Genomic DNA, 18,144 nt, shown 5'->3' with positions numbered 1-18,144 from the left:
TTTCAGGTGTCTCCGGAAGGTGGTGATTGACTCCGCTGTCCTGGCGTCGTGAGGGAGTTTGTTCCACCATTGGGGGGCCAGAGCAGCGAACAGTTTTGACTGGGCTGAGCGGGAACTGTACTTCCTCAGTGGTAGGGAGGCGAGCAGGCCAGAGGTGGATGAACGCAGTGCCCTTGTTTGGGTGTAGGGCCTGATCAGAGCCTGGAGGTAGTGAGGTGCCGTTCCCCTCACAGCTCCGTAGGCAAGCACCATGGTCTTGTAGCGGATGCGAGCTTCAACTGGAAGCCAGTGGAGAGAGCGGAGGAGCGGGGTGACGTGAGAGAACTTGGGAAGGTTGAACACCAGACGGGCTGCGGCGTTCTGGATGAGTTGTAGGGGTTTAATGGCACAGGCAGGGAGCCCAGCCAACAGCGAGTTGCAGTAATCCAGACGGGAGATGACAAGTGCCTGGATTAGGACCTGCGCCGCTTCCTGTGTGAGGCAGGGTCGTACTCTGCGGATGTTGTAGAGCATGAACCTACAGGAACGGGCCACCGCCTTGATGTTATTTGAGAACGACAGGGTGTTGTCCAGGATCACGCCAAGGTTCTTAGCGCTCTGGGACGAGGACACAATGGAGTTGTCAACCGTGATGGCGAGATCATGGAACGGGCAGTCCTTCCCGGGAGGAAGAGCAGCTCCGTCTTGCCGAGGTTCAGCTTGAGGTGATGATCCGTCATCCACACTGATATGTCTGCCAGACATGCAGAGATGCGATTCGCCACCTGGTCGTCAGAAGGGGAAAGGAGAAGATTAATTGTGTGTCGTCTGCATAGCAATGATAGGAGAGACCATGTGAGGTTATGACAGAGCCAAGTGACTTGGTGTATAGCGAGAATAGGAGAGGGCCTAGAACAGAGCCCTGGGGGACACCAGTGGTGAGAGCACGTGGTGAGGAGACGGATTCTCGCCACGCCACCTGGTAGGAGCGACCTGTCAGGTAGGACGCAATCAAGCGTGGGCCGCGCCGGAGATGCCCAACTCGGAGAGGGTGGAGAGGAGGATCTGATGGTTCACAGTATCGAAGGCAGCCGATAGGTCTAGAAGGATGAGAGCAGAGGAGAGAGTTAGCTTTAGCAGTGCGGAGCGCCTCCGTGATACAGAGAAGAGCAGTCTCAGTTGAATGACTAGTCTTGAAACCTGACTGATTTGGATCAAGAAGGTCATTCTGAGAGAGATAGCGGGAGAGCTGGCCAAGGACGGCACGTTCAAGAGTTTTGGAGAGAAAAGAAAGAAGGGATACTGGTCTGTAGTTGTTGACATCGGAGGGATCGAGTGTAGGTTTTTCAGAAGGGGTGCAACTCTCGCTCTCTTGAAGACGGGAGGGACGTAGCCAGCGGTCAGGGATGAGTTGATGAGCGAGGTGAGGTAAGGGAGAAGGTCACCGGAGATGATCTGGAGAAGAGAGGAGGGGATAGGGTCAAGCGGGCAGGTTGTTGGGCGGCCGGCCGTCACAAGACGCGAGATGTCATCTGGAGAGAGAGGGGAGAAAGAGGTCAGAGCACAGGGTAGGGCAGTGTGAGCAGAACCAGCGGTGTCGTTTGACTTAGCAAACGAGGATCGGATGTCGTCGACCTTCTTTTCAAAATGGTTGACGAAGTCATCTGCAGAGAGGGAGGAGGGGGGGGAGGGGAGGAGGATTCAAGAGGGAGGAGAAGGTGGCAAAGAGCTTCCTAGGGTTAGAGGCAGATGCTTGGAATTTAGAGTGGTAGAAAGTGGCTTTAGCAGCAGAGACAGAGGAGGAAAATGTAGAGAGGAGGGAGTGATGAAGGATGCCAGGTCCGCAGGGAGGCGAGTTTTCCTCCATTTCCGCTCGGCTGCCCGGAGCCCTGTTCTGTGAGCTCGCAATGAGTCGTCGAGCCACGGAGCGGGGGGAGGACCGAGCCGGCCTGGAGGATAGGGGACATAGAGAGTCAAAGGATGCAGAAAGGGAGGAGAGGAGGGTTGAGGAGGCAGAATCAGGAGATAGGTTGGAGAAGGTTTGAGCAGAGGGAAGAGATGATAGGATGGAAGAGGAGAGAGTAGCGGGGGAGAGAGAGCGCAGGTTGGGACGGCGCGATACCATCCGAGTAGGGGCAGTGTGGGAAGTGTTGGATGAGAGCGAGAGGGAAAAGGATACAAGGTAGTGGTCGGAGACTTGGAGGGGAGTTGCAATGAGGTTAGTGGAGGAACAGCATCTAGTAAAGATGAGGTCGAGCGTATTGCCTGCCTTGTGAGTAGGGGGAAGGTGAGAGGGTGAGGTCAAAAGAGGAGAGGAGTGGAAAGAAGGAGGCAGAGAGGAATGAGTCAAAGGTAGACGTGGGGAGGTTAAAGTCGCCCAGAACTGTGAGAGGTGAGCCGTCCTCAGGAAAGGAGCTTATCAAGGCATCAAGCTCATTGATGAACTCTCCGAGGGAACCTGGAGGGCGATAAATGATAAGGATGTTAAGCTTGAAAGGGCTGGTAACTGTGACAGCATGGAATTCAAAGGAGGCGATAGACAGATGGGTAAGGGGAGAAAGAGAGAATGACCACTTGGGAGAGATGAGGATCCCGGTGCCACCACCCCGCTGACCAGAAGCTCTCGGGGTGTGCGAGAGCACGTGGGCGGACGAAGAGAGAGCAGTAGGAGTAGCGGTGTTGTCTGTGGTGATCCATGTTTCCGTCAGAGCCAAGAAGTCGAGGGACTGGAGGGAGACATAGGCTGAGATGAACTCTGCCTTGTTGGCCGCAGATCGGCAGTTCCAGAGGCTACCGGAGACCTGGAACTCCACGTGGGTCGTGCGCGCTGGGACCACCAGATTAGGGTGGCTGCGGCCATGCGGTGTGGAGCGTTTGTATGGTCTGTGCAGAGAGGAGAGAACAGGGATAGACAGACACATAGTTGACAGGCTAGAGAAGAGGCTACGCTAATGCAGAGGAGATTGGAATGACAAGTGGACTACACGTCTCGAATGTTCAGAAAGTTAAGCTTACGTAGCAAGAATCTAATTGACTAAAATGATTAAAATGATAGAGTACTGCTGGGGTAGGCTAGCTGCGTTGTTGACACTACCCTAATCAAGTCGTACCGTTGAGTGTGAAGTTTCTACAATGCTGCTTATCGGGAGCTAGCTGGCTAGCTAGCAGTGTTGGTTACGTTACGTTGCGTTAGGAGAACGACAATAGCTGGCTAGCTAACCTAGAAAATCGCTCTAGACTACACAATTATCTTTGAAACAAAGACGGCTATGTAGCTAGCTATGTAGCTAGCTACGATCAAACAAATCACACCGTTGGGACTGTAATGAAATGAAATGAAAAAGTGATACTACCTGTGGAGCGACGCGGAATGCGACCGGAATGCGAAAGTTCTATTCAGTAGACGTTGGCTGTTGACAATTCCCAGAAAATAGCCCCTATTTAAAGGTCCAAGCGTTCCCCCAGCGAGGATTCTCCTTACTCTCTCTCTCTATCTGCAGTTTCGGTGATTGTGTCCTACTTTGTTACAGTATTTGCAGGGTGTTTTACAGTCCCTGGCGAAATGTCCTGTTTTATTGCAATTAAAACACCGCTTCTTGTCATCCCGTTTCTCTGTTTAAAATCATTCCTGCTCTTTTCCCAAGAGTGGCGATAAAATATTCCGTTCCTGTCTGATCTTTCTTACTTTTCTTTTCCTTGAAGCCTCCTTTATGCTTGTCTACAATTACCCCGATAGTTACCATTATGTACTGAGCTCCTTTCTTTTCTATTCCTCCTCTGTCTGGCTGTAGGCACCTGACCATTTTCTCTGTTCTTGCCTTTTACCCTCTCTCCTATCATTTCTGTACTCTTTCTCTCTACAGTCTCGGTGATTGTGGCCCACCTTATCGCAGTGCATGCATGGTTCCTCACACTCCTTAGCCAAATGTCCTGGCTTGCTACAGTTGTAACATTTTCTGGTCTCGGGTTCTATCCATTTTCTACTCTCCATGTTACTATTATGGTTATTATGCTTCTCTTCACAATCTATGTGTATGTATTTCTATGATCTATGTATGTGCTCGCTTTAATCTCTCAATCTATGTGGGTATCTCCTTTCGTGGAATAGTGAGACCTATTTTGCGCCTATGTTGCTAAATTCCTTTCTTGAAACTTTATCTATAGTGGTGTCGATCGGACATTAGGTTTCACCCGTTTACAACTATAAGCTATTTTCCAGGGGTCGTAAATTCCAAAGCCTATTTTTCTGTTGTTGCGTGTTCTTTTGACGTTAATGTCTCGTATCTCACTCCGCAATATTAGGTTTCCCTTCTTTCTCCATTTTTTTTGTTGACATTATTTCAGTATTTGTCTTTTGAATCGGATCTATAGCTAATTCACTTTTGTTAATTGACCATTTAAGTTATTTGTTTGCATAGAATTACCGTCCCATCTCACAAAGCAATATCCTCACACTTTAGGATTTTATTTAGGTATGTCTTTTGAATTGCAAGTGACGTCAACGATTGAAACGCTATTTAGCGCGCACCACCGCTAACTAAACTAGCGTTTCACATCCGTTACACTCACAGCACCTATTTATATCCCTTGCTAATAACCTCTCGGCCATCCCTCAAATAACCTTTCAGTCATTCCTCACAGACCTCAATTATTAAAACACCTCTAAACAAGACATCGTATCAAGAACAAGATAAAACTAGCTGAAACGAGCCGGTTACGATTCCCTCATTGTTGCTAATTATCTGACCATTCAGAATCACAACAACATACTGACTTCTGCCCCATTGAAGCATGGGCATTGTTTTTGTGACGCTAATCCATCTATTTTGTTATTATCCTCTCTTCCCTCTACCACTTCTTGTAGTATGTTTACCTGCTCCGATTCCTGTGGTTGACTTATTTGTATGTATTATGGATCCCCGTTAGCTTCTGCCAAGGCAGCAGCTACTCTTCCTAGGCTCTAGCTAAATTAAGGCAGTTATACATTTTAAAAACATTACAATACATTCATAACAGATTTCACAACACACTAAGTGTGTTGCACTAAGGCCCCTACAACACTACCACATATCAACACCACAAAATCCATGTGTACGTGCCTACGTGTGTCTGTGCCTATGTTTGTGTTGCTTCACAGTCCCCGCTGTTCCATAAGGTGTATTTTTATCTGTTAATTTTTCTCAATCTGATTCTACTGCATGCATCAGTGTTGATGGAATTTATAGGTTTAAACAAATTATTAGAATACTCCACCCTGAAACCATATAATTGTATGAAATTGATTAGAATCATAATTAATTAATGATGGGGGTCTAAACACAGACTGTCTGAGCAAAATTCAGTGCCGACCTTGGCCAGGGGCCACTGAGAGATTTGGTCTCACAGCCTCCCCAATCTTGGGGGAGGACAGGGAGTGCCTCCCACGGTGTCTGTAATCTATGTCGGCTGGGTAGGGAGACAGTATGTGTGCAGGATACCTACTGTTTGTGTGGAAGTATGTGATTCGCTATAAAATGGATGTTTTTGTATTGTGGACTTCAGAACGTTCCTGTGAATAAATATTTGACTATTGTAGACTGGGCTTCTGTCTGTTTTAATTTCAACCAGTATCTTAGAAATCCTGGTTTGCAGACTGAGTAGTTTAATTTAATTGGTTTATGAACATCGAGAACATAATTCTCATGACAATTTGATCCTTCAGAGCCGGATCCCAATACCTGTCCCTGCCGTCCGAAGGTACCACGCCGAAATACCGTGCACGGGTGGGTCATTGACCCGTAATTTAAAGACCTGTTCCCTGACATTGGTGTTCCATAACACGCCGGTATATACCTAAGGTCGGCAGAGACGGTGACGGGATCCAACCAACATTGCTTTTCCCAGTCTTCAAGACAAGGTCAGTAATATTTATTCACGAATTTGGGGAAACGATTTAAGATATCTTTGATTTGATGTTCTAAATACTTAGAATATATCAATAATAGGAGCTTGGTTATTCTAAACAGATTCACTAGGAGGCTTTTACTTTGTGTATTAACCAAAAATCGATTGAGGGAGCAGGTCCGCAATGACCTGAGGTACATGTGCACTACCATAAATAAAAATAGCTTAACTGATATCACGTCTATGTTAATATGACAAAAAAAAATCACTAGCTAGCAAACCAACAACTGTAACAATATATTTTAGAGACAACAAGTGCTTATTATGCGCATTTATTTATGTTTTCAATAAACATTGGTGTTACGTTCCCTAGTTGGTCTGATCATCTTGCCACCTTGAAACGTGTGTTTCAGCGGTTGGAGAATGCTTCTTTAACCCTCAATTTGGCCAAGTATGAGTTTGGAAAGGCTACTGTGACTTACTTAGGGAAGCAGGTGGGACGAGGTCAAGTGCGCCCAGTAACTGACAAAGTGGAAGCAATTGTTGCTTTTCCTGCTCCCACGACTCTCCGCCAGTTGCGCAGATTCCTGGGGATGGTAGGGTACTATCGTAGGTTCTGTAAGAATTTTTCAACTGTAGTAGTTACCCTTAAATCTCTGCTAAGTCCTAAAGCACCATTTAAGTGGTCCCAGGACTGTAACTACACTTTTGAGTCCGCCAAAGCACTACTTTGTAGTGCTCCAGTGCTTGCCGCCCCCAACTTTGACAAACCTTTTAAGTTGGAGGTAAGACGCTAGTATAGTGGGGGTGGGTCTGGTTCTCTTCCAGGAAGATGAAGAGGGAGTGGATCAGTCCGTCAGTTTCTTCACCCGTAAGTTAAACTCGTGTCCGTCAAGGTACTCTACCATTGAACAAGAGACGCTGGCTTTATTAATAGACTTACAGTTTTATGTGTGTAGTAGGGTGTTGCGTTCCCTCCTCCAAGAAGCGTTCTTAACAATTGGAGACAAAATATAGTTTACATGTCAACAATCTTAGCCAACCTTGTCTGTTTCGCCCCATAGTTGCGCACGTGTCGGTTTTGTTGCTAAACAACCAACCTACAAATAACATTGGTAACCGAAGCAAAACATGTTGATGCATTGGCCGGGAATCGAACCCGGGCCTCCCGCGTGGCAGGCGAGAATTCTACCACTGAACCACCAATGCTTATCCCTTCACAAAATCTAGGTCACTAAATAGTTCTATAAAACAGTCATTTAACCAAATTATAGTTTTTGCATGTGATGGGTTGTAAATTATACACGGAGGTACAGAGCCTTCAGAAAGCCTTCACACCCAATTGACTACATTATGTTGTGTTACAGCCCTGGGGTGAAAGTAGGCTCATATGGTCCAGTAAATAGTGGGGGTATGCCATACTGGTAAAACATGAGCCAATCACAATAATTAAAACTAAAATGTCAATAAAACTGTAGGCTATTACACCACTTATTATCATCACCGCATGTCAGGCATGAAAAACGAGCAAATCATCACCGAATGTCAGGCATAAAAAATGAGCGAATGGACTCAAGTGTTACTTTTTTTATATGCAGTAAAAAAGATAACAAAAAATCTATAAAAATCAAGCAATTTCATTTTTCCATTAAAAAAAAGAAGCTGTTTTCATGTTGCTGATCCCCCCCGTTTAAAATTTAACAATTGGCCAAAAAGTACACAGACCTACACCCAGTGGCCAGTTTATTCAAATAAAATTTTATTTGTCACATACACATGGTTAGCAGATGTTAATGTGAGCGTAGCGAAATGCTTGTGCTTCTAGTTCCGACCATGCAGTAATATCTAACAAGTAATCTAACCTTTTATTTTATTTTATTTCACCTTTATTTAACCAGGTAGGCAAGTTGAGAACAAGTTCTCATTTACAATTGCGACCTGGCCAAGATAAAGCAAAGCAGTTCGACACATACAACGACACAGAGTTACACGTGGAGTAAAACAAACATACAGTCAATAATACAGTATAAACAAGTCTATATACAATGTGAGCAAATTAGGTGAGAAGGGAGGTAAAGGCAAAAAAGGCCATGGTGGCAAAGTAAATACAATATAGCAAGTAAAACACTGGAATGGTAGTTTTGCAATGGAAGAATGTGCAAAGTAGAAATAAAAATAATGGGGTGCAAAGGAGCAAAATAAATAAATAAATTAAATACAGTTGGGAAAGAGGTAGTTGTTTGGGCTAAATTATAGGTGGGCTATGTACAGGTGCAGTAATCTGTAAGATGCTCTGACAGTTGGTGCTTAAAGCTAGTGAGGGAGATAAGTGTTTCCAGTTTCAGAGATTTTTGTAGTTTGTTCCAGTCATTGGCAGCAGAGACCTGGAAGGAGAGGCGGCCAAAGAAAGAATTGGTTTTGGGGGTGACTAGAGAGATATACCTGCTGGAGCGTGTGCTACAGGTGGGAGATGCTATGGTGACCAGCGAGCTGAGATAAGGGGGACTTTACCTAGCAGGGTCTTGTAGATGACATGGAGCCAGTGGGTTTGGCGACGAGTATGAAGCGAGGGCCAGCCAACGAGAGCGTACAGGTCGCAATGGTGGGTAGTATATGGGGCTTTGGTGACAAAACGGATTGCACTGTGATAGACTGCATCCAATTTGTTGAGTAGGGTATTGGAGGCTATTTTGTAAATGACATCGCCAAAGTCGAGGATTGGTAGGATGGTCAGTTTTACAAGGGTATGTTTGGCAGCATGAGTGAAGGATGCTTTGTTGCGAAATAGGAAGCCAATTCTAGATTTAACTTTGGATTGGAGATGTTTGATATGGGTCTGGAAGGAGAGTTTACAGTCTAACCAGACACCTAAGTATTTGTAGTTGTCCACGTATTCTAAGTCAGAGCCGTCCAGAGTAGTGATGTTGGACAGGCGGGTAGGTGCAGGTAGCGATCGGTTGAAGAGCATGCATTTAGTTTTATTTGTATTTAAGAGCAATTGGAGGCCACGGAAGGAGAGTTGTATGGCATTGAAGCTTGCCTGGAGGGTTGTTAACACAGTGTCCAAAGAAGGGCCGGAAGTATACAGAATGGTGTCGTCTGCGTAGAGGTGGATCAGAGACTCACCAGCAGCAAGAGCGACCTCATTGATGTATACAGAGAAGAGAGTCGGTCCAAGAATTGAACCCTGTGGCACCCCCATAGAGACTGCCAGAGGTCAGGACAGCAGACCCTCCGATTTGACACACTGAACTCTATCAGAGAAGTAGTTGGTGAACCAGGCGAGGCAATCATTTGAGAAACCAAGGCTGTCGAGTCTGCCGATGAGGATGTGGTGGTTGACAGAGTCGAAAGCCTTGGCCAGATCAATGAATACGTCTGCACAGTAATGTTTCTTATCGATGGCGGTTAAGATATCGTTTAGGACCTTGAGCGTGGCTGAGGTGCACCCATGACCAGCTCTGAAACCAGATTGCATAGCAGAGAAGGTATGGTGAGATTCGAAATTGTCGGTAATCTGTTTGTTGACTTGGCTTTCGAAGACCTTAGAAAGGCATGGTAGGATAGATATAGGTCTGTAGCAGTTTGGGTCAAGAGTGTCCCCCCCTTTGAAGAGGGGGATGACCGCAGCTGCTTTCCAATCTTTGGGAATCTCAGACGACACGAAAGAGAGGTTGAACAGGCTAGTAATAGGGGTGGCAACAAGTTCGGCAGATAATTTTAGAAAGAAAGGGTCCAGATTGTCTAGCCCGGCTGATTTGTAGGGGTCCAGATTTTTCAGCTCTTTCAGAACTTCAGCTGAATGGATGTGGGAGAAGGAGAAATGGGGAAGGCTTGGGCGAGTTGCTGTTGGGGGTGCAGTGCTGTTGACCGGGGTAGGAGTAGCCAGGTGGAAAGCATGGCCAGCCGTAGAAAAATGCTTATTGAAATTCTCAATTATGGTGGATTTATCAGTGGTGACAGTGTTTCCTATCTTCAGTGCAGTGGGCAGCTGGGAGGAGGTGTTCTTATTCTCCATGGACTTTACAGTGTCCCAGAACTTTTTTGAGTTGGTGTTGCAGGAAGCAAATTTCTGCTTGAAAAAGCTAGCCTTGGCTTTTCTAACTGCCTGTGTATAACGGTTTCTAGCTTCCCTGAACAGCTGCATATCACGGGGGCTGTTCGATGCTAATGCAGAACGCCATAGGATGTTTTTGTGTTGGTTAAGGGCAGTCAGGTCTGGGGAGAACCAAGGGCTATATCTGTTCCTGGTTCTAAATTTCTTGAATGGGGCATGTTTATTTAAGATGGTTAGGAAGGCATTTAAAAAAAATATCCAGGCATCCTCTACTGACGGGATGAGATCAATATCCTTCCAGGATACCCCGGCCAGGTCGATTAGAAAGGCCTGTTCGCTGAAGTGTTTCAGGGAGCGTTTTACAGTGATGAGTGGAGGTCGTTTGACCGCTGACCCATTACGGATGCAGGCAATGAGGCAGTGATCGCTGAGATCTTGGTTGAAGACAGCAGAGGTGTATTTAGAGGGGAAGTTGGTTAGGATGATATCTATGAGGGTGCCTGGTAGGTTAAGGCTTTGGGGGGGTACCTGGTAGGTTCATTGATAATTTGTGTGAGATTGAGGGCATCAAGTTTAGATTGTAGGATGGCTGGGGTGTTAAGCATGTTCCAGTTTAGGTCGCCTAGCAGCACGAGCTCTGAAGATAGATGGGGGGCAATCAGTTCACATATGGTGTCCAGAGCACAGCTGGGGGCAGAGGGTGGTCTATAGCAGGCGGCAACGGTGAGAGACTTGTTTTTAGAGAGGTGGATTTTTAAAAGTAGAAGTTCAAATTGTTTGGGTACAGACCTGGATAGTAGGACAGAACTCTGCAGGCTATCTTTGCAGTAGATTGCAACACCGCCCCCTTTGGCAGTTCTATCTTGTCTGAAAATGTTGTTGTTTGGAATTAAAATTTCTGAATTTTTGGTGGTCTTTCTAAGCCAGGATTCAGACACAGCTAGAACAACCGGGTTGGCAGAGTGTGCTAAAGCAGTGAATAGAACAAACTTAGGGAGGAGGCTTCTAATGTTAACATGCATGAAACCAAGGCTATTACGGTTACAGAAGTCATCAAAAGAGAGCGCCTGGGGAATAGGAGTGGAGCTAGGCACTGCAGGGCCTGGATTCACCTCTACATCGCCAGAGGAACATAGGAGGAGAAGAATAAGGGTACGGCTAAAAGCAATAAGAATTGGTCGTCTAGAACGTCTGGAACAGAGAGTAAAAGGAGGTTTCTGGGGGCGATAAAATAGCATCAAGGTATAATGTACAGACAAAGGTATGGTAGGATGTGAATACAGTGGAGGTAAACCTAGGTATTGAGTGATGAAGAGAGAGATATTGTCTCTAGAAACATCATTGAAACCAGGAGATGTCATTGCATGTGTGGGTGGTGGAACTAATAAGTTGGATAAGGTATAGTGAGCAGGACTAGAGGCTCTACAGTGAAATAAGCCAATAAACACTAACCAGAACAGCAATGGACAAGACATATTGACATTAAGGAGAGGCATCCTTAGTCGAGTGATCAAAAGGGTCCAGTGAGTGTAGAGGTTGGTTTGGGGGTCACGGCGATTTAGACTGCTAGCCAGGACATCGGTAGCAAGCTAGCATAGGATGGAGGTCTGTTGTTAGCCACCTCTTGCGTTCCATCAGTAGATTAGTGGGGTTCCGTGTGGTAGAGGGGATTAGTCCAAATCACACAACAACAACAAAAATAAAAACAATAGATATAGTTATAGAGGCCCAAGAAGAAACATAATAAAAATAAATAAATTGTCCGATTGTCTATTCTGAGAGCAGCCGGTGAGACAGCTGACGGTTAGCAGGCCGCAGATGGGCGTTCAGGTAACGTCGCGACGGAGGAGCCAGCCGGATCTCCTTCGGGTAGATAACGTCGGCAGTCCAGTTGTGAAGGCCCAGTGGGGCTCCGCGTAGGCAGTAAAACGGGTCCGGATAGGTGACTGCAGCCCAGGAGTGATTGACGGAGCTCAGGAGTGATTGACGGAGCTGGCTAGCTCCGGAGTAATTGATGTTTGCTCCGGAATCGACGAAAGCAGATAGACACACGGATCGCAGCTAGCTAGCTGTGAGATCCGGGAATGAATGGCCAGAGAGCAGTTGAAATCCAGGGACTTGGAGAGAAAAATTGGTCCGGGGTTTTCCGTTCCGAGCCGCGCTGCGCCGTACAAAACTGGCGATAGATTTTCGAGCTAAAGGATAGCTGATGACCACAAACCGTGGTTAGCTGAATACTAACGATTTGCCAGTAAAGAAGCTAACTAGCTTCTGAACTAGCTTCTGATTAGCTTCTGGCTAGCTCCTGGCTAGCTTCTGGCTAGTTTCTGGCTAGCTTCTTGGAGTTTCTGGCTAGCTTCTGGCTAGCTTCTTGGAGGATTGCAGATTTGAGGTAAATAATACTTATTTATAAATATAAATTGGTGAGGCGGGTTGCAGGAGAGTGTTTTGAAGATGAGTTGATGGAAAATAAAAATAAAATGTATGTGAAAAAAAGTTGTAAATATATATATATACAGGACACGACAAGACGAGGACAAAAGACGTCTGAACTGCTATGCCATCTCGGAGCTAACCTAACAATTTCACAACAACTACCTACCTTATACACACAAGTGTAAAGGAATGAATAAGAATATGTACATAAAAATATATGAATCAGTGATGGCCTAACGGCATAGGCAAGATGCAGTAGTGGTAGGCTTGATTACCAACAACGACGAGACGGCCTACAGGGAGGAGGTGAGGGCCCTCGGAGTGTGGTGTCAGGAAAATAACCTCACACTCAACGTCAACAAAACTAAGGAGATGATTGTGGACTTCAGGAAACAGCAGAGGTGCCTGTTCACCCCACTATCATCCAGAAGGCGAGGTCAGTACAGGTGCATCAAAGCTGGGACCGAGAAACTGAAAAACAGCTTCTATCTCAAGGCCATCAGACTGTTAAACAGCCACCACTAACATTGAGTGCCTTGCGATGGAAGCTGTTTTTCAGTCTCTCGGTCCCCGCTTTGATGCACCTGTACTGACCTCGCCTTCTGGATGATAACGAGGTGAACAGGCAGTGGCTCGGGTGGTTGTTGTCCTTGATGATCTTTTTGGCCTTCCTGTGACATCGGGTGGTATAAGTGACCTGGAGGGCAGGTAGTTTGCCCCCGGTGAAGTGTTGTGCAGACCTCACTACCCCTGGAGAGCCTTACAGTTGTGGGTGGAGCAGTTGCCGTAACAGGCGGTGATACAGCCTGACAGGATGCTCCCGATTGTGCATCTGTAAAAGTTTGTGAGTGTTTTTGGTGACAAGCCAAATTTCTTCAGCCTCCTGAGGTTGAAGAGGCGCTGCTGCACCTTCTTCACCACGCTGTCTGTGTGGGTGGACCATTTCAGTTTGTCCGTGATGTGTACGCCGAGGAACTTCAAACTTTCCACCCTCTCCACTACTGTCCCGTCGATGTGGATAGGGGGCTGCTCCCTCTGCTGTTTCCTGAAGTCCACGATCACATTTAGTGTGAGGTTATTTTCCTGACACCACACTCCGAGGGCCCTCACCTCCTCCCTGTAGGCCGTCTCATCGTTGTTGGTAATCAAGCCTACCACTGTAGTGTCGTCTGCAAACTTGATTATTGAGTTGGAGGCGTGCATGGCCACGCAGTCATGGGTGAACAGGGAGTACAGGAGAGGGCTGAGAACGCACCCTTGTGGGGCCCCAGTGTTGAGGATCAGCGGATTGGAGATGTTGTTACCTACCCATCACCACCTGGGGGCGGCCCGTCAGGAAGTCCAGGACTCAGTTGCACAGGGTGGGGTCGAGACCCAGGGTAGACCTATAGGGGCGGTAAACAAATTGGAGTGGGTCTAGGGTGTCAGGTAGGGTGGAGGTAATATGGTCCTTGACTAGTTTCTCAAAGCACTTCATGATGACGGAAGTGAGTGCTACGGGGCGGTAGTCATTTAGCTCAGTTACCTTAGCTTTCTTTTGAACAGGAACAAGCATGTGGGAACAGCAGACTGGGATAAGGATTGATTGAATATGTCCGTAAACACACCAGCCAGCTGGTGACATCACAATGACAAAAGGTTTTCCTACCATTTTTTTGCCTCCTTTAGAAATGTAATTGTATTTCCAAGCTACTATAATGCACTTTTGACTAAATCTTAATCAACACCAATTGATAAATGCATTGAGTATAACGTTCAGTCAGTGTCCCAAACAATGTTCAAAACAATATTGCATTTATTTGTTTATTTTCAGACATTTGCCATAGATTAACACTAGAATGTACTTTTTGAAAATGTGTTTCCGCCCGGTCTCGAACCGGGGACCTTTCGCGTGTTAGGCGAACGTGATAACCACTACACTACGGAAACTGAACACATTTAGCAGAAGTACTCAAAATAAACCACCTGCATATTAACTTAACCTATAGCATACAGTAGCTTCTACTTTTAAACGTCACCATTAAGACCAGGGTCTCTCGCAAGGGAGCCCTGCACGTTCAATTCATACACCAAATCAAATACAAACAAAAATAAAGCACAACAATCAAGAAAAACAGAAACATTCCTCAGCAAATAATTTCCCAATCAAGATTTTAACATTGCAGAGCGTCAAATTGCACTGCATTTTGCAGTTGGTTCCAGCAATAAGGTGCATTTAAACTAAAAGCGGAATAACCTAATTCAAAATCAACATTGAAAAAGCCTCAAACTATAAAAATATATCCTCCCCGTCGGGGAATTGAACCCCGGTCTCCCGCGTGACAGGCGGGGATACTGACCACTATACTAACGAGGACTACACACACAATATCACAGTGGTGATTATATAACTGATCACCGCATTATCATTTTCGCATGTGATGCTTTGTAAAGAGGTACAGTGCCTTCAGAAAGCATTCACACTCCATTATATTGTGTTACAACCAGGGGCGAAAGTAAGCTCATATGGTCCAGTACGGTGTCCAAAATAAATAGCGGCGGTATGCAGTACCAATAAAACATGAGCCTATCACAATAATTAAAGCTAAATGTCAAGAAAACTGTAGGCTATTACATCACTTTTTTATCATTACCGCATGTCAGGCATGAAAAACGAACGAATTGACTTGAAAATGGGTGGAACCTATGCTCCAAAATGCGATGTGGTTAGATGAAAATACTGCAATTATTTGCCAACACAGAGATATGCAGACAACAGTAGACGAAAAAAATTCTGGCCTGATGACAATCGCAAAATGTCATTACACTTTTTGACGTTTTGGTAACAGATGTCTCTTTCCATTCACCACCCACAGGGAGGTGATTAGTCCCAGGGTGGGCACTATGGTGTTGAATGCTGAGCTGTAGTCAATGAAAAGCATTCTCACATAGGTGTTCCTTTTGTCCAGGTGAGAAAGGGCAGTGTGGAGTGAGATTGAGGTTGAGTCATCTGTGGATCTGTTGGGGCGGTATGCGAATTGGAGTGGGTCTAGTTTTTCCGCAATTATGGTGTTGATGTGAGCCATGACCAGCCTTTCAAAGCACTTCATGGCTACCGACATGAGTGCTTACGGGGCGGTAATAATTTAGGCAGGTTACCTTCGCTTTCTTGGGCACAGGGACTATGGTGGTTTGTTTGAAACATGTAGGTATTACAGACTGGGTCAGGGAGAGGTTGAAAATGTCAGTGAAGACACTTTCCAGTTGGTCTGCGCATGCTTTGAGTACACGTCCTGGTAATCCGTCTGGCCCCGCATTTTTTTTCATGTTGACCTGTTTAACCTCTCTAGGGTATGTGGGACGCTCCCACCTGGCCAACATCCAGTGAGATTGCAGAGCACCAAATTCATATACAGAAATAGTCATTATAAAAATTCAGAAAAGATACAACTATTTTACATAGGTTTAAAGATTAACTTCTTGTGAATCCAACCACGGTGTCAGATTTCTAAAATGCTTTACAGCGAAAGCATACCTTACAATTATTTGAGAACATAGCCCAGCAGACAAATCATTACAAACAGTAACCAGCGAAGTAGAAGAGTTACACAAGTCAGAAATAGTGATAAAATTAATCACTTACCTTTGATGATCTTCATATGGTTGCACTCAGAAGACATTCATTTATTCAATAAATGTTCCTTTTGTTCGATAAAGTCTCTCTTTGTATCCGAAAACCTCAGTTTTGTTCGCGCGTTTTCTTCAGTAATCCACAGGCTCAAACGCATTCACAACAGGCAGACAAAAAATCCAAATTGTATCCGTAAAGTTCATGGAAACATGTCAAACAATTTATATATTCAGTCCTCTGGTTGTTTTTAGCCTAAATAATCAATAATATTTCAACCGGACAATAACGTCGTCAATAGAAAAGGTAAACAAGAAAGACAATCTCTCGGTCACGCACATGAAAAAAAAAGAAGCTCTGTGACACTGCTCATTGTGCAAATGTATTTGTTTCAATAAACATTGGAGACAAAATATAGTTTACATAGTTTACATGTTAACAATCTAAGCCAAACTTGTCTGTTGTGCCCCACAGTTACGCACGTGTCGGTTTTGTTGGTCAACAATCAACCCTTCTACCAAAATAACATGGGTGACCAAAGCAAAACATTTTAATGCATTGGCCGGGAATCGAACCCGGGCCTCCCGCGTGGCAGGCGAGAATTCTACCACTGAACCACCAATGCTTGAAAACAGGTCAATTTCACCTTTATTTAACCAAGTAGGCATGTTGAGAACAAGTTGAGAACAAGCTCTCATTTACAATTGCGACCTAGCCAAGGTAAAGCAAAGCAATTTGACACACACAACAACACAGAGTTACACATGGAGTAAAACAAACAAAAACAAGTCAATAATACAGTAGAAAAATAAGTCTATATACAATGTGAGCAAGTGAGGTGAGATAAGGGAGGTAAAGGTAAAAAGGCCATGGTGGCGAAGTAAATACAATATAGTAAGTAAAACACTGGAATGGTTGATTTGCAGTGGAAGAATGTGCAAAGTAGAGATAAAATAACGGGGTGCAAAGGAGCAAAAATAAATTGTTATGCAGGTGAGTGAGGACCCAAAAGCGGTTTAACAGAAACAGAGTCTTTTAATGTCAAAACACAGGGAAGACATAGATCCTCTTCAGATGTATCGATTGACAAAATAGACAACCCGCAGAGAGGGCGACAAATAAATCATAAAGTCCTCTGATCTTTACAGGAGAGTCCCCTTCTAGCAGCAGAGGAGAATAGCAGGGTTAGCGGCAACAGACTGCTGGTCTCTCCGGGTAGGCGCGGGTCGTAGAGGACAGAGGTACCTGATCACACGTAGCATCTGATGAAGAGGCAGATTACGACAGGACGGGACAAGGGTGAAGCAAACGAGAATCTGACAAAGACAGAAGCAGAAACAGAGAGAGAAATAGAGACCTAATCAGAGGGAAAAAGGGAACAGGTGGGAGAGGGTAAACGAGGTAGTTAAAGGAGATGAGGAACAGCTGGGGGAAGGAAAGGAAGAGAAGGTAACCTAATACGACCAGCAGGGGGAAACGAAGTGAAGAGAAAGAACAGGAACAAGACATAACATGACAATACATGACATAAATACAGTAGGGAAAGAGGTAGTTGTTTGGGCTAAATTATAGATGGGCTATGTACAGGTGCAGTAATCTGTGAGCTGCTCTGACAGCTGGTGCTTAAAGCTAGTGAGGGAGATAAGTGTTTCCAGTTTCAGAGATTTTTGTAGTTCGTTCCAGTCATTGGCAGCAGAGAACTGGAAGGAGAGGCGGCCAAAGGAAGAATTGGTTTTGGGGGTGACCAGAGAGATATACCTGCTGGAGCACGTGCTACAGGTGGGTGCTGCTATGGTGACCAGTGAGCTGAGATAAGGGGGGACTTTACCTAGCAGGGTCTTGTAGATGACTTGGAGCCAGTGGGTTTGGCGACGAGTATGAAGCAAGGGCCATGAAAATATATCAGCTTAAACAAAATATAGATTTTTGGAAAACTCTGCCTATCTCCTTGGTTGGTCATATAAACGCTATTAAAATGGTTGTCCTACCCAGGTTTCTTTACCACTTCCAATGTCTACCCAATTTCATACCACAAAGCTATTTTAAGAAACTGGATTCAATAGTAACTCCATTTTTATGGGATAACAAGGCAGCCAGAATTTCAAAGAAGCATTTATGCAAGTACAAAATAGAGGGGGACTTTGGCCTTCCTCACTTTAAACTGTATTATTGGGCTGCTAAT

The 18,144-nt window shown here is 45.2% G+C and overlaps 4 non-coding genes across 4 annotated transcripts; all 4 read right to left on the bottom strand.

The window, feature by feature from the left end:
- Positions 1-7,000: 7,000 nt before the first annotated feature.
- On the bottom strand, positions 7,001-7,071 carry trnag-gcc (transfer RNA glycine (anticodon GCC)). Its single transcript has one exon. It is a non-coding gene; the product is annotated as a tRNA-Gly (tRNA).
- Positions 7,072-14,211: 7,140 nt separating this feature from the next.
- trnav-aac (transfer RNA valine (anticodon AAC)) lies at positions 14,212-14,284 on the bottom strand. Its single transcript has one exon. It is a non-coding gene; the product is annotated as a tRNA-Val (tRNA).
- Positions 14,285-14,639: 355 nt separating this feature from the next.
- trnad-guc (transfer RNA aspartic acid (anticodon GUC)) lies at positions 14,640-14,711 on the bottom strand. Its single transcript has one exon. It is a non-coding gene; the product is annotated as a tRNA-Asp (tRNA).
- Positions 14,712-16,516: 1,805 nt separating this feature from the next.
- Positions 16,517-16,587, bottom strand: trnag-gcc (transfer RNA glycine (anticodon GCC)). Its single transcript has one exon. It is a non-coding gene; the product is annotated as a tRNA-Gly (tRNA).
- Positions 16,588-18,144: the final 1,557 nt, after the last annotated feature.

The sequence above is a fragment of the Oncorhynchus nerka genome, linkage group LG24, assembly GCF_034236695.1.
Source record: "Oncorhynchus nerka isolate Pitt River linkage group LG24, Oner_Uvic_2.0, whole genome shotgun sequence".
In the NCBI taxonomy this organism is placed as follows: domain Eukaryota; kingdom Metazoa; phylum Chordata; class Actinopteri; order Salmoniformes; family Salmonidae; genus Oncorhynchus; species Oncorhynchus nerka.
Note: the sequence above shows the minus strand (reverse complement) of the source record. Positions and strands in the feature narration are given on the sequence as shown.